We start from the raw sequence: 14,335 nt of genomic DNA, 5'->3' as shown, positions 1-14,335 counted from the left end.
TTACCTCAGGGAAGGATGGAAAGGGGAGCCAGGACTGGACCTCACGCTGGATCCGGCCAGGAGGTGCTGCAGAGGGAATGCACAGCATCCATACATTCTTTTTCTGAGTAAGGCAGGAGCCTCTCAAGAGCTCAAAGGCCCTTCAGATCTATTTGTCGCCAGGAGTTTGAAACGCTTCTCTGATGTATTTGCATATTTAGAAATAAGAGAGAGGCAAGAAGATGAAAGGATGAAAGGGAAGAGTTTGTGCACGGCAAGCACCGACGTGCAGAACCCAGCGCTCACAGGGACCACAGAAAAGCGGCACCCACTGAAATCCCATCCAAGCTATTGGAAAAGGCAAGAACTATGAATTTTTAAATTGATTTTCTTTAGTTCTTAGCCTACTCCTGCCTTTTTTTCCTGGATTTTTTGTTCCTCTCCCAACAGGAGGAACCTCCTGGTTGGTGCCGCCTGGCAGGGCTGGGGCTGCAGGTCCCAGTTTTTGGGTCCCTGGCAGTTCATGGTCCAGCTGGCCCACGTATGCCAGAGCCCATGTGTTAAATAACCCGAGCCCAGCATGGATGAGCAAGGAGCAAGGCCCAAGTGCTGTTTAAAGCTTAATGGGGTTGGTAACAAGTGCTGGTGGTTCAGTTTGGACAGTCACATTTCAAACTCACTTGCAGCACGGTGCCAGATGAGCAGCACTCAGATGCCACTTACAGTCCTACGGGCAGAGGTACTGCAGGGAACATTTACAGCCGAGTTTTTGTGTGCATTGCCTTGTTTCCAAGTGCAATTTTCCCATCCAGCAGTGCCCAGCGATGATCAACAAGGCACATGTGCTTTTATAGCTTTTCTGATGATAGGTTTTCCACAATTTGCGTCCACTTCTGCAAGGCATTCATATTCCTCTGCCATAGTGTTGGATTAATTGTCCTACTAACAACTGTTTACCAGGTGTATGTCACAAATTATCTACGGGACCCGGATATCATTTTTCTGACATTCCCAGATTTGTTAGCTGGAATTGATCCTGCTGCTACATTAGCTGCAAAATAAACAGACCTACAGCCAAGTTGGCTGCACGCCTAGAGCTGGGAACCTGCTGGAAAAGACAGAAGATCCAATATTGAAGTTAATAAGTCCACAGGGGTGTTTTGAGAAGCGTCTTCGCTTTGACACTTCTCAATGCCTTCAGTGCTTCCTTTCAGACCGAGCCAAAGGCTGTTATGGATGATCCCTGCGCTTCCCCATGGACACCCACTGGGATCTGCCTTTCTCCTCCTGTTTTAACATCCTCCCGAGACTGCTGACAGCCCCGCCTGCAGGGGACACAGGGACAGCTGTGTCCACTCTTTCCATCTCTGTTCCTTGTAGAGACACTGGCCCAGAGGAGCCTTTTCCCATCCTGGGCTCCCTACGTATATAACCAGGTGGCAGCTATAGGTGCTCACGGGCAGCCAGGGCTTGAGCAAGGATAGAGCCTCTAACTTGGGTCTTTATCCAGCTCCTGTTCTTTGCAAACCCAAGGAAATATCCTTAAAAATGTCTCTTTTCCTCCCAGATTCAGCTGGTGCCAGGGTTGCCGGGGGTGGAGCTGGCACCGGGGCTGCGGCGCCTTGTTTTCCCCAGGAAACTCTACCGCCTGCCAAATCCGCCAGGGATGTTTCCTGCAGCCTGGGGAGCCAGAAAGAGAAACCGTAATGATTATTTTTGCATGTAAATAGTTGGGAGGGGTTCAGATAGGGAGAGATGTGCAGATCACAGAAGGTCTGAGAGGATGCAGGAAGGATTAATTAGTGAGAGCGGCTGTAGGATGTACAGAAACATGCTGGCTTTCGTGGGTTAAAACTGTTGGGGTCCAGCTCTCGTCTGGGGTGGAAAAGGCAAAGAAAACACCCTAATAAGTGTAACCAGGCCTATTTATGTCACTAAAGGATCTGTCACTCTCTCGTTGCTTTTGGGAGCCTCTTTAATAAACCTTGCAGAAGGAAACATCTTCTCAGAGCCATCCACGGGGGTACCCCAGGGAGTCTTTGGCACATGAAAACTTGGGCACGGTCTCACTGCTTTGTTCCCTCTTGTGTTCAGCAACCTGTTCTCCCGTTCTTGTTGTTTTTACAGGCTTGCTTTCACTAGATCCCCATCTCTGAGCCTGATGGTCTCCACGATATAAAGGGAGCTCAGGGAATGGCACCAGTCCCCAGGGAGCCCTCACTCCATCCCCTCCCGCTGCTCTGGGTCTTGTGCCTTTGGTGCTCCGGCTCCCCGAGTTTTCAGCACCTGCCTGGGAAAGGGCGAGGAGCCAACCAAGCCATTTCCAGCAAGGGGAAAGGTTATAAACCTCATCAAAGCAAACCTTTATGGGTGGTTTGACTAGCAGCTGCTTGTGAGCACTCAGCACATTAGCAGAGTTGCTGCCATTTATTGTGCAATCATCATTTTAAAGCCTCTCCTTTTCTTCCCCTCGCTCCACAACCATCAAAATGGAGCAATAAAAATCCAACCCGAGAGGGACAAATAATCACCTCTATGGTTTGTCCCTGCGCCTGATGTGCTCACTGTTGGGAAGCTGGTTGGGAGCAGGAGGGCTGGTTTGTGCTGCCTGGGAGGGGGTGAGCAGCACAGGGACACCCCAAACCTTTGCCGGGGGTGTCAGCCCCCCAAGGTGGGGACATTCCAGAGCAACCCCAGCCAAGCTGCCTGGTGAAACCTCTCCAGTTTGAAACAGGTCGCGCTCTCCTTTCCTGTCCTCAGGGAGAAGAAAGAGCCAAGACCATGAAGGAACCTAAACTGTCATTTTTGGTGGCTCAAAGGCACTCCAATAGCTGTGTTTTTTAAAAATTAAACGCTTGCATCCAATTGTATTTGCACTGTGTAACGTCCTTAGCCAATGCAATCACTTCAAATCACTGTTCTTCAAATCCTCTGGGGCATCTGCGGTGAACAGAGGGCCCAGGTCAAATATAAACCTTCTGGCTTATTTGGGAATGTGTATGTCGGTGTTAGCATTGCATTAATGAACCATGTAAATCATAGCCAGTTGTTAAATAATGGAGGGGAGAAGGAGGGGAAAGCAGGAGGGACTTTATACCCTTTATACAAAGAGCTCTGCAGCTACAAGGAAATCTGTGTCAGTGTTGCAACCTGCCAGCTTGGAGGACATAAGTTTCCCGTCCAAATATTGCTTCTTCAGAGGCTCTTGCTGCTCCCAAGAGATTCTGCGGAAATTTGTAAAGCCCGACTGCAGCATGCCTGTGGAGGTATTTACAGAAGGATAATATGAATATAAGTATTTTTAGTTACTAAAAAAAAAAAAAGAAAAGAAAAGAAAAGAAGGTAGGGAGAGACAGGTTGCTCATCTTCTCCTTCAAGCTTTCCCTGCAGTGCAGGGATCAGACTCCACCGTCTGTCACTGACTCCCAAACACACAACCATGTTTCTTGGTTTGTCAATCACCCTTCAGTCTACACATGCTAAAAGTGCAGTCCTGAGAGGGGCTTCTCAGTTCCACATAATGTACTGTTATTACTTTAATATTAAAGGAGAAGAGAGGGGGGAACTGGGTAGCCAGACGTGTTGCTTGGCTGGAATTGTGTTGTGTTTTTTTCATTTTCTGGCTGTCGTCCTTTCCTCTCCATCTGTCCCAAGAGACAAGGTCCGCTCCATTTCACAGCCCATAACACATCCCCGCATTGCAGACAGACCAGCTGGCTTTGCCATTTCATTCCTGCTTGGCCAGATAAACCCTTTTCCATCCCGACCATCGGGGTTCATTGCTCACGGGCACCAGCTATGGGGCCGCAGCGGAGCAGACACGTTGTTTACAGCCAGAGAGGTGTAAAATATCACAACTAGACCAGAATACACCATCTGAGCAGGAAACCACCTGTCCTGCCCTGAGACAGGCACCCACCGCTAACACACACACACACAATGCTAAATATTTGCTATACAGGGAGTGAGTTTGTGGTCCTTATATTTTGTTTTCCACTAAGAGGCTGCTTGTAAGAAGTTGATATTTCCTATCCTGATTTCCACTGTTTCCCCTCTACAAGCTTGTACTTACCTGTCCAGTAGAAATCTCTATTTGCTGCAGAGGTGCTGAAATCGTAATATAGCTTCAGTCCCCTCAATGCTCCTTTCCTGAAAATACAAACCAGGATGGCATAAGGCAGAATTGTTACCGTAGTTATAATCTTCCTAAGTCATCTTTACTAAATTCATCCTCATGTTCCTGCCTGCAGTTTGGCTTGGGTTACTGCCGGCAATGGTGTTTTGGGAGCTTTGTGTTTTGACATCAGGTAGCAAAGCAGGTGAAATTAAAAATAGTTTATAATGAACCTCATCTATTAAAAAAACCCCAAACGACAACAAACCAAAGCAAATGGCTTATTTGTAAAGTTAGATTTAAGTATTTCAGGTTTTAAATACTGTCAGCAAAAACAAATAAATTGATTCTTCTGCAGATTACCATCGGCTGTGTCCCTTGTAAATGGAGCAGGAACCTTCATTAAACCCCAGGTATGAACACATCAAGCAAGGGAGACAGTTTGGTTCCAGACCTAGGTTGAGTGAACTGAAATATGCTTGAAAAGCTTTGGAGAAACTGTTTCTAAAAGCTGTGGGTTGGGCTGGTGACAAAAGGGACTCGGAATCACAGTGATTCATCCCAAGACACCGCACGTGAGCAAGCGGGTAACATCACACCCACCACAGAGCCGGACGTCATCGTGCATTGATGGATGCAGCCTTCGCCATCCCAATACAAACAACCTGCTAAACACAAGAAGAAAAATATATTAAACTCATCCAACAGCACCGGGACACTATTTTCCCTTCCCTCCTCATTCTCAGATTGCTTAGATCATTTACTAGAGCTATGGAGGAAATGTGTTTACTTACACTGGCTTGCACTAGGTCAAGTCTGGAATCAGTCATCCACAGGGTAAAGAGTGACAGTATTTCATGCCCGAGTAATCTGCCTTGTGAAAGAAATGAAGCTTACATGGTGTTCGGGCTGATGTGATCTTTATTTCCTGAAGAGCCATATTTCCAGTACTCATCATCATTATTAACACAAATGTTCAGAACCGCATGCACCATCCGGCTGCTAGGAAACATCCGTCACAACCGCAGCCCGAGCAAATTCAATCTGCCCTGCTCTAATCGCAGAGCTGGTCCTTGTTAAGCCAAGGTGGAGGCTGATAGATGGGGTGGTTGGGGGGGTGAGCTTGCCTTGTTTCTGATTTTGGCTCAGCTGTGACAGTCCCTGTTACCTGCTCCAGGGCAGAGCAGATACAGCATCTGCAAATCCCTCCTCTTTAGGGGGACCAAAGAGAAATATAAATAGAGCAACAATAGACTCAAGCTTACTGGTTTGTGACGCAGATGCTGGCTGGCCATCAGCTTTCAGGTGGTTACAGCTGCATCAGGGAAGGCTTCAAACACATCCTTTAACATGACCTTCCAGTCAGCTATATACAAGAACACCATCCAGTTCACATCCATAAACTTGTGCAGTGCACGGTGGTGATGAAGTGGGATGCAAGTGGAAGCGTGGCCAAGGTGTGGCGGTCAAAAAAGGAGGCTGGAAAAGTGCTGCTTATTTCAGAGACCTCAAAGTAGCTGCAAATAAGAACCGTGCCCAAATGTTTTTCCCGAGCTCCTGCACCCCTGGAGCAGTGCTAATCCTCTCAATCATCATCCCCTTCCCATGACAGACCCTGAGTGAGATGAATTGCTGATTTAGGAAGAAGGAGGAAAGAAAACACAGGAACTGCAAAAGAAAGCGGTTTCACCATTTTGCCCCTTGATTAACTAATGCTGCCTGTACACTGTTTTTATACAGCAAGCATGTGGCCTCGCTCCGAAGCCTAATGGAGCGTGTTGGCACATGGGACGCGACGCGACTTCCCCTAATTGGTTTCATCACCAACGCGCCCGCAGCAAAGCCCCCATTTGTTTCACTTACCTTCCCTCGGACCAGCAGCTGCATAAAACCAATTCATTTCCATCTCCACCAGGCCCACAGCACTGCTGCAAGTTTTTCTTCCTATTTTGAGGCTGACATTTGCAAATATATGTATTTATACATAATCCCTTCTTTTGCTGAGTTTTTTTTTTTAACCAAGCTAGAATGAGACAGATATACATTTTTTTTGTATAATAGTGAGATGCCATCAATGCCTCAAGCTGCACATTTTGCTTCTGCAGGAGTCAGGTATTTACGTGTTGGAATAATGAGCCATCAGCTGAGTTGCTGCAGAGTGACAGGGACATTCTGTATTTTATAGCTTTTTGTGAAACCAGTCCCTAGTCTAAAGCACAGATTTTCTCAGGAGGAGCAAACCCTATTTGCAATTGATATTTTCAGGGAAGCGGTAAACTGAGCTGGTCTGAATCAGGGCAACAGCGCAGGGTGAGATGTCACTGTGTCGGAAATAGCCAACGATCAGTTCAATTGATCCTTATCTCAACGTGGTTCTCTGGGACCTGCAGTTAGAGAAACGTAATAACAACATAAATGTATATTTTCTCTGCTGAGATTAGTGTCTTTGAAGCTCCGTTACCCTACTCTTTCTCTGTGATGTGGTTTTAGCTTTTTTTTGCAATGGTTGATGCCTAATGCCCAACACCTGGCAGGCAGCATCCTCTGCCCTTGGAGCACATTGGTGACAAAGGGACAACACCCCAAGGGGTTGTGGCTTCCCTGCACACACAATCCAGACCGAATCAGCTGGACACAAACAGAAGAGCTGGAAAAGACCTGAAATTTCCACTCCAAGTGATTCCAACACTTGCAATGGAGCAAATAAAGGAAGCGCAAAGCCAAGCTGAAGTGTAGCGTGGGGGTTAAAATAAAACCGGCAGCAATAAACTGTTTTGAAATGTTTGATAAGTAACTATTTCTTGCTTGCAGGCTGGCAGTTTCCCTTATTTTTCTCCCTCTTTGAAAGATTTTAGAGTGGTAAGGATTTTAAATACATCCACATAATGCAGTTCAGACAGCAAACAGGATTAAAACCCGACTCCAGAAAAGAAACGGAAGTCAGATTACTTGTCAAAATTAAATTTGCCTTTGGATGCCATTACTTACTACATGAAAAAGCTCTGGGGATTAGGAGATAAAAGAGCTAAATCCAATCTGGAGACAGGCTCAGAGGAAAATGTCAGCCAGCCAGTAATCCAGGCTCTTTTCTTTAATAGGATCATCCTGCAGTCAAAGAAAGTGAGAATAATTATTTAATTCCATTTTGGAGTCTGGCTTCTTTATCGACCTGGCTCGGCATCACTGTTTCAGCAGTAAATCAACTGGTGGCATGAACTCCACAGCTCCCACCAGCTCCACGAGCGGTTTGCTTTGCCCTCCCATGCAAAATGGGCCCCACGGGTCTCTGTGTCATTCACCGATGGATTTAAGCGCAACTAAACTTTGCGCAGCCAAGGAGCAGGGAATGGTCCATCCAGACCCGAGTAGGTCACTCAGGGGTAATTCTTCACTACAGCCCATGGTTGACAATAAAAGTCCTCTCTTGGGTGTTTTTTCCTTATTTAAGGGTAATAAATAAAACCACATATTATGCTGAAGCACAAACAGGCTGTTGCACGTCCTCATGCCACAACCACCACAAAAGCCCGACAACTTCCATCCTCCAAAGGCCCAGAGGAACAGAGCCTATTCCAGCAGATTCCCCTTCATCTTTTGAAACATACAGCCACAGAGCCAAAATTACAGTCTGTCCCAAATATCCCAGCACCTAAAAGACTGTAACCATGGTTGCACAGCTATCTGCAGGCATGGTTATCCACACAGACACGCATGTATTGACTCAGAGGATGATTTAATTCTTCAGCGCGGTACAAAAGACATGAGAAGCCCCGTGCTATCTGACACACTGATGGATTCGGGCCAAAGTTTTCCTTAAGCCAAGCGCTGGACAAAGCTCTTTGGCTACCGCTGTGGGTAGAAATTAGCAATCAATGAACATCAAAGTGCGTTAGGGCTTAGCAAGACACCGTACCCAAGCAGGGTTGGTGGGCACGTGCCCTGGTTGCCAAACCCAAGGAGATCAGAAGAAGGGCTGTACTTGATCTTGTTTAATGCAGGCCCAGATGATCTTGGGAGTTCAAAGGTGGGCAAGAAGCAAACGCTGGATATGAGAGTGTTATTTTTAATAGGAGAAGGAGAGCAGGCATCTCCGGAGAGCTGCAGAGATCATGCACTGCAGTTCAGCTGAACACACGTGTCAAACCGCAGGTCAAGAATTATTTATCCAGAGACACTTTACTACTCTAAAAAGGAAACAAAAAATAGCCTTGGAAAGAAGAGATATGGCTCTACCATTAAGTAGGGAAAACAAAGGCTCTACTAGACCCCAGTGACTTTAGGGCTGGAAAATGCACCTTCTCATGTAGAGAGGGCAGCTGTGCAGCTTGCAGGTGATACAGAAGGTAAGTAATGCCTAACAGGATGAAGAAAACTGCTTTTAGATCCTTCTGTGTATTTGCTAAGTACTTTTTTTTCTGCCAGTTCAGGCACACATTGGTACTCCAGTAGGGAAACACAGGGCAGGAGGCTCCGGTTGTGTCTGAAACACCCCGCACCAAACCAAACCTGTGCGGGGATGGGAGTCAGTGATGCCCGAAGGCCATTGCACCCAACCTTGGCAGCCCAAGTCATGCCCAGATTCTGCCACGCATCCTGCATTTGTGTGCAGGTGTTCAGTGCTGGTAGGTCGGTCCATGCAGAGAGACACCACTCCCTGCATTTGCTCCTCCTTTTGCAACCAAATACAGTGTCTTAGATATTTGAGCCTGGGGGTATGTTAATTTATACACATAGCAAAGGGCAGTGAGGGGAAAAAACTGCAGTGAAGCCAGCCAAGCGGATGGACTAGAGGGGTTTCTGGAGCTGGCAATATGGGTTTAATGACAGAGGAAAGTGTTTGGGTGACATGGTCCTACCGGGATGCCACCATAAGTGCCCATGCCAACCCTCCTGCTTTGGCACAGGGAAGGAGGCCCTTCCTGTCTGATGCATGGCTTGTTTTAATTAAACTAGCTGCAGGGAAATATAACATTTTCCTCCAGTAATTCATCCCCGTGGCTCCCCTATTTTGTCATTTTAATTACAGCCAGTCCCAGCCACAGTTTGGATGTTTGCAGCAATTAGTATTAAATCAAGCTCAGGCCTTCGGGGCTGGCCCGTCTTTTGCTTTTTTTCTCGGGTTTTTACAGCAAAAAACATCAGGGTCTGAGGCTGAATGTGCGAAAAGGGCAACACAGCTTTTACTCCTTGATATTTCAATATCTTCATCTCTAGCACATTAGCTGACCCCCATATCAGCCACTGTAAAAACAAGTTCTACAGAGACCTTGGCTGCAGGGACTCTGTGTTTTATTGCAATGGAGTCAGCTTTGCATTACAAAAGGCAGCAAGGAAAGCTTTGTGCTGGGTTCTCCTGGTGCTAAGAAGCTATAAACTCAAGCTGACTGGAAGCCTAAAATATTAATTGATCAGCCTACATCTGCTGGCCATGCAGAAGTAATTGCAATGGAGTAAAACAGAGAAAACCCATTTATATCTCTCATGGAGGTTTTTTCCCCAAAGAAAATTAGCACCTCTCTCTTATATGTGAACTATACAATTTTCAGTCTCTTTTTCTATGCTTGACACACTTTTTATTTTCTCCTTCTCTCCTTTCTCCTGCTTGCTAAACAGAAATGCAGGAGAAATTCTAAAGAATGGGAAGAAACATAAATCACAAGTTTTTATCACACATACTAGAGAAACATCGGGCGATAAGCACTCTGGTTATGCACAGAAGAAATCCGTAGGTGTAAACATACAGAAGCAATTGAAGGTTAAAGCTGAGACTCTCACTTGTCTGCTTCCAAACTGAACCATGGTTTATGGTGAGGAAATCTTTGGTCATAAAGCGATGAGGTCTAAATTAATTGGAGCCAGCTAAGAAAGGACTCTGAAGCCCGGTGTGATTTGTTCCATAAAAACATCTGTGTGAAGCACAGCTGGAACGGTCTGAACCTGAAATACCTCCCTGGGACTGCGGAACTGAGCAAGAACCACACAAAGGGCTTTGAGAGATGAGCAGGTGCATGTTTTGTCAGCAAAACTACCTTTTTAGAAGTGAGAATGAGAGACGACTCGATGCCTTTTCTCCTTGCGAGCCAGAGGCTCTGGGCACGCTCTCCAGCTGGCACCAGCACCCACCGACAGCCCAGTTTAACCCTGAGCAGCACAGGGATGCATTTATATACCACTTTCCATGGAAAGAATATTTACATGCAATGAACAAAAAAAATGATGATTTAGTATGAGCTTTATGGGCTTGGCTAGCTGGTAGGAGTAGGAGGAAGCCTGCAAACCCCAGCGCTCATTACCAGCCGTACATCCTCGGCTGTTGTACGTAATAGTCTGTTCCTAATGAAGCTTGAACTGAAGCCAGTGAAGTTGTACAAATGCAAGGGAGAGGAAAAAAAGAGCCTTGTGCTTTAAGTCGGCATTAAATCTTGTCTGCTGAATAGATGTTAAATATTACAGATCATTTTGCACCTGTGGGTGATGAGAGGCAACAATGCTGAATGCAGCACCTGCTGTATTTCATGTTTAGGCCTAGCACGGTGGTATCTAAGAGAAATGGTTTGGAAAATATAGCTCTGCACGTGTTGTTAAACATGATATATATTGTACCAGATTCTCCAGTGTTTCAGCACAGCCTGTTGAACTGCTCTAATGAGGAGGAGGATCTTTTACACAAAACCACTAGTTTATGAATGTGGACTTCATGCACTAAACTTGACTGCTATTTATCAGACTAGATCTGGCAGCTCTGAGAGTGATTTATAAACAGCAAATCACTTAGTACGTTGCCTCCAAAACTGAACCAAATAAAACCCCAAGGAATAACCCAGTCCATGGTGACTGCCTCCATCAAGCTCTTCGCTCTAGACATGTTTTTATCTGCAGTTATATTACAGTGGTGCCACAGGAATATCTGTCCCATTTTTAAGTATATCAGCTATCTAACAGAGATGCTCCAGTTTTACACTTTTCGTTTCCCACTCTGAACAGCGGCAGAAAGAAAGGGGCAATGTTGTCAGAGATACGAGTGGAGAATGGGCATTTTATAGGGCTGCTCACCTATTTCTGTACATGCACACATACAGCTGGCAGTTGCTGGATCTCTCTCTGCAACCCTTTTCCCATCAGTCCTTGATGGGTCCACATTTGCTGTGGGTTTCGAGGGATTAATCAGAATTTCAGACTGGAAATGTTCACGCACCGAGAACTGAGCCAACAGGTGACAAACACTTAAACCTTGAGTGGAGAGCTGCACCTGTGCAGCTTAACAGAGAAGGATTTAATTGTAGGCAAAAATTAAACTGGCTGAGGTGGTTCCTGGGCATTGATCAGACAACTGAAATCATTAAGAGCTTTGTCAGTGACTGGATCAGGTGCTTTACTCAATTCCCAACTGACCCAGTACGAGCTGGTCTTGCTCCTGTCAGTTGCCGGTCCTACTTGGGCACCACTTTGCACTTGAGGGGTCCCTTGTCATCGTGTCCCCTTCACTGACACCCAGGGGCCGAGCAGAATTTGGGTGTCACAGAACACGGGAGCTGCACCGGGGCTCCCTTGCCCTCGCTTTTGAGATGAGACACGAGAGCCCCGTGTTTACTCTGCCCCATTTGCTCATCGAGTGAAGAGCAGTGCAACGCACAATCCTTCGCGACAAACAGATTTTCCCTAAGAACCCCATAAAGGACTTGGAAAGGACATTTATAGCTTCATAAAGCACTTTGCTAACGACTTGCTTTACCACTGCTAAATCAACTGAAATCATTTAGCTCTGTCCTCTTATAACTTTCCACATTTGGTCTACAGGGGAAAAGAAAAAAAAAAAAGGAGTGCTGACATTTGCAAAATACATCTCAACCCATATTAGATGGTGTTAATTAAAATGACTTGCTGGGTAATGAGCTACAAAAAAAAAGAGAAATCAATCAATCAGAGTGTTAGTGCGATTCAAACCCAGCCAGCCCTGTGCTGGTGTGGGCAGCATGGGGCTCGCTTTGACGAATATAATCCTTTCCACACAACCCCTCCTTCATCCCTGCAATGTGATATGATGGGGCTCACGCCTTTTGGAGGATTAAACACCTCCCATGGGTGCTCCCGCTGGCAAGAGGAGCAGCCAGGCGGGCCTGGGCAAGGCTGCACCAAGGGAAAGCAAATGCTCCCATCAATACCGGCAGGTAAGTCAAAGGATGTTCCCAGAATAAGAACAAAATAGCAAAGAGAAGAAGAAAACCAAACAAAACCACAACAAAATCCCCCAAACAAAACACTAAAAATCACCACCAAACAATATGAACAAAATACACTGTTTTACCTCCCCAAAAAGCACCTCGCAGGCAGTTAGATTGTAGTGCAGATTAAGAGTGCGGTGAGCATTTTGTAGCAGTGTTGCAGGCGCTCTGTGTATTTGAAAACTGAATTACAGAAGGAAATGTAACCACATCTCCAAAGTGGAGAATTTCAGTGCTCTATTGTGGAGCGAAGCCGTGTATTCTCTGAGCATTTTGCAGCTTCTGCTCCAAAATTCATGTAAACATCTGCCTTAGTTTAAGTGCTTCCTTAATACCAGCGCTTTCCCGAGCAGAGTCCTATTTCAGAAAATGCAGTACAAGGCTTCTGCCTTCTAAAGCTCTTATTAAGTGTCAGAACAAAATGGGCAAAAACTTGCTGGTAAAAGGAGTCGGGCTGACAGCACTGGAGAAAAGTGGCCTCGATTCATCTTCTGAACAGCTACATTCAGGCAAGCAGCGATAAAAGCTCTCTGCTTTTCCCAGCCCAGCCCTGGAGGACAATATGGAGAGATAGAGAGGAAGTTTGGTCTTGCAGACTTGCCACCAAATCCATACCGAATATAATAAATAACAGTAATGGTACTTTTTCATCGATTCTCTCTTGAGACCATCCTCTGAGTTCCCAACCTGGGGAGTTGCAGCCGGGGCTGGGGGGGCAGAGCCGGCAGCTACAGCTGAGCTGGGTCTCCCAGCACTCATCAATTTTAGTTAATTACCTCTCAATTTGAGCTTGGCTTTGAAGCAATGCTGCAGAACGAGGAGTTTGTATTTCCAGACTTATTTGCTAGACCATGACACGATGTGTCACACACTGGGTCCCAAAACATTTAACATTTCACCATTTTAATTGTGTTTCAAGAACAAGGGGGGAAAGAGTTAAAACAGAACCAGAAGGTGCAGTTTTTTTCCCTCTCTCTAGCTCTCATCACCCCTTATGTATTCAGGCACACCGCAGAGCTAACATGCCTTTCAAATTTTTAAATAAATAAGTCATTACTGCACAAGTGTCTGAGCACCCCCCTGTTCTTCCTTCCCCAGCTGTGTTTCTCACATGCACAATGGGATCTGGGGCAGAGTCAACCAAAACCAGCGAGAGGCTAAATAGGGAGAGAGAAAAGCATCTTCTGTTCCCCATGCCCATGGGGAAGAGCTTTCCTCCCATCTTACGCTCACTCCCATTATTCTGCCATTAACGATGAGGCACAGCTGTAATGACTACGTAGGATGAGAAGATCTGGATGGGGCTCAATAAGAAACCATTTCTGCTGCTCACACATTGCAAAGGAGAAAATTCCTCCTTGTCGCCAGCAGCAACGCAGGGAGCGTCAAGGGGACCCGGGGTTTTGGCTGTCAGCCTTTGGGCTGTTCACCAGCAAAAACTGGCATCATGGCACGGAGCCTTTCCTTCCTAATGTGGACCCAAATAATTGATAAGAGCTGTCAGAAAAGGTTTGACTGAAGGCAAGTGTACCAACAACCCACAAGTAGAGGCTTTTATTTATTCCAGCAAAGCCCCTGGTGTATGACCCTGCGAATCAGAAGGATGGTCACATACGCACTTCAGATTTAATTTTCTTAAATAATGCATTGTTAGAAGGGATGGGAGCTGGGGAAGCGCTCTGGCATGGCTGTTCACGGTGATATACTGAAGGCAGCTCCAAAATGTCATCGCTGAGATATAGCTCTTCAGAGGACAGGGCAGATCATCGATCCAGATTTAAGCCTATGTAAAAAAAACTGGATCATGTGCAAGAACACATGTAGAGAGTTGTTATGAAAACCCCTTCGCCCCCCTGCTGACAGTGATAAATAACCCTGAATTTTCCCCAGCAAGTGACAGGAGCGCCAGCCTTCGCTCCGGGGAAGGCAGAGCCAGAGAGACGAGTGGGATAGCAGATCAGGAGCGAAGGGGATGGGCTTTTTATAAAGAAAAAGGGGGACCTAGCGATCTAGCCAAGCG

Source organism: Nesoenas mayeri (genome assembly GCF_963082525.1).
Source record: "Nesoenas mayeri genome assembly, chromosome: 18".
NCBI lineage: Eukaryota > Metazoa > Chordata > Aves > Columbiformes > Columbidae > Nesoenas > Nesoenas mayeri.
The sequence above is the reverse complement of the archived record's forward strand: the minus strand, read 5'-3'. Positions refer to the sequence as shown.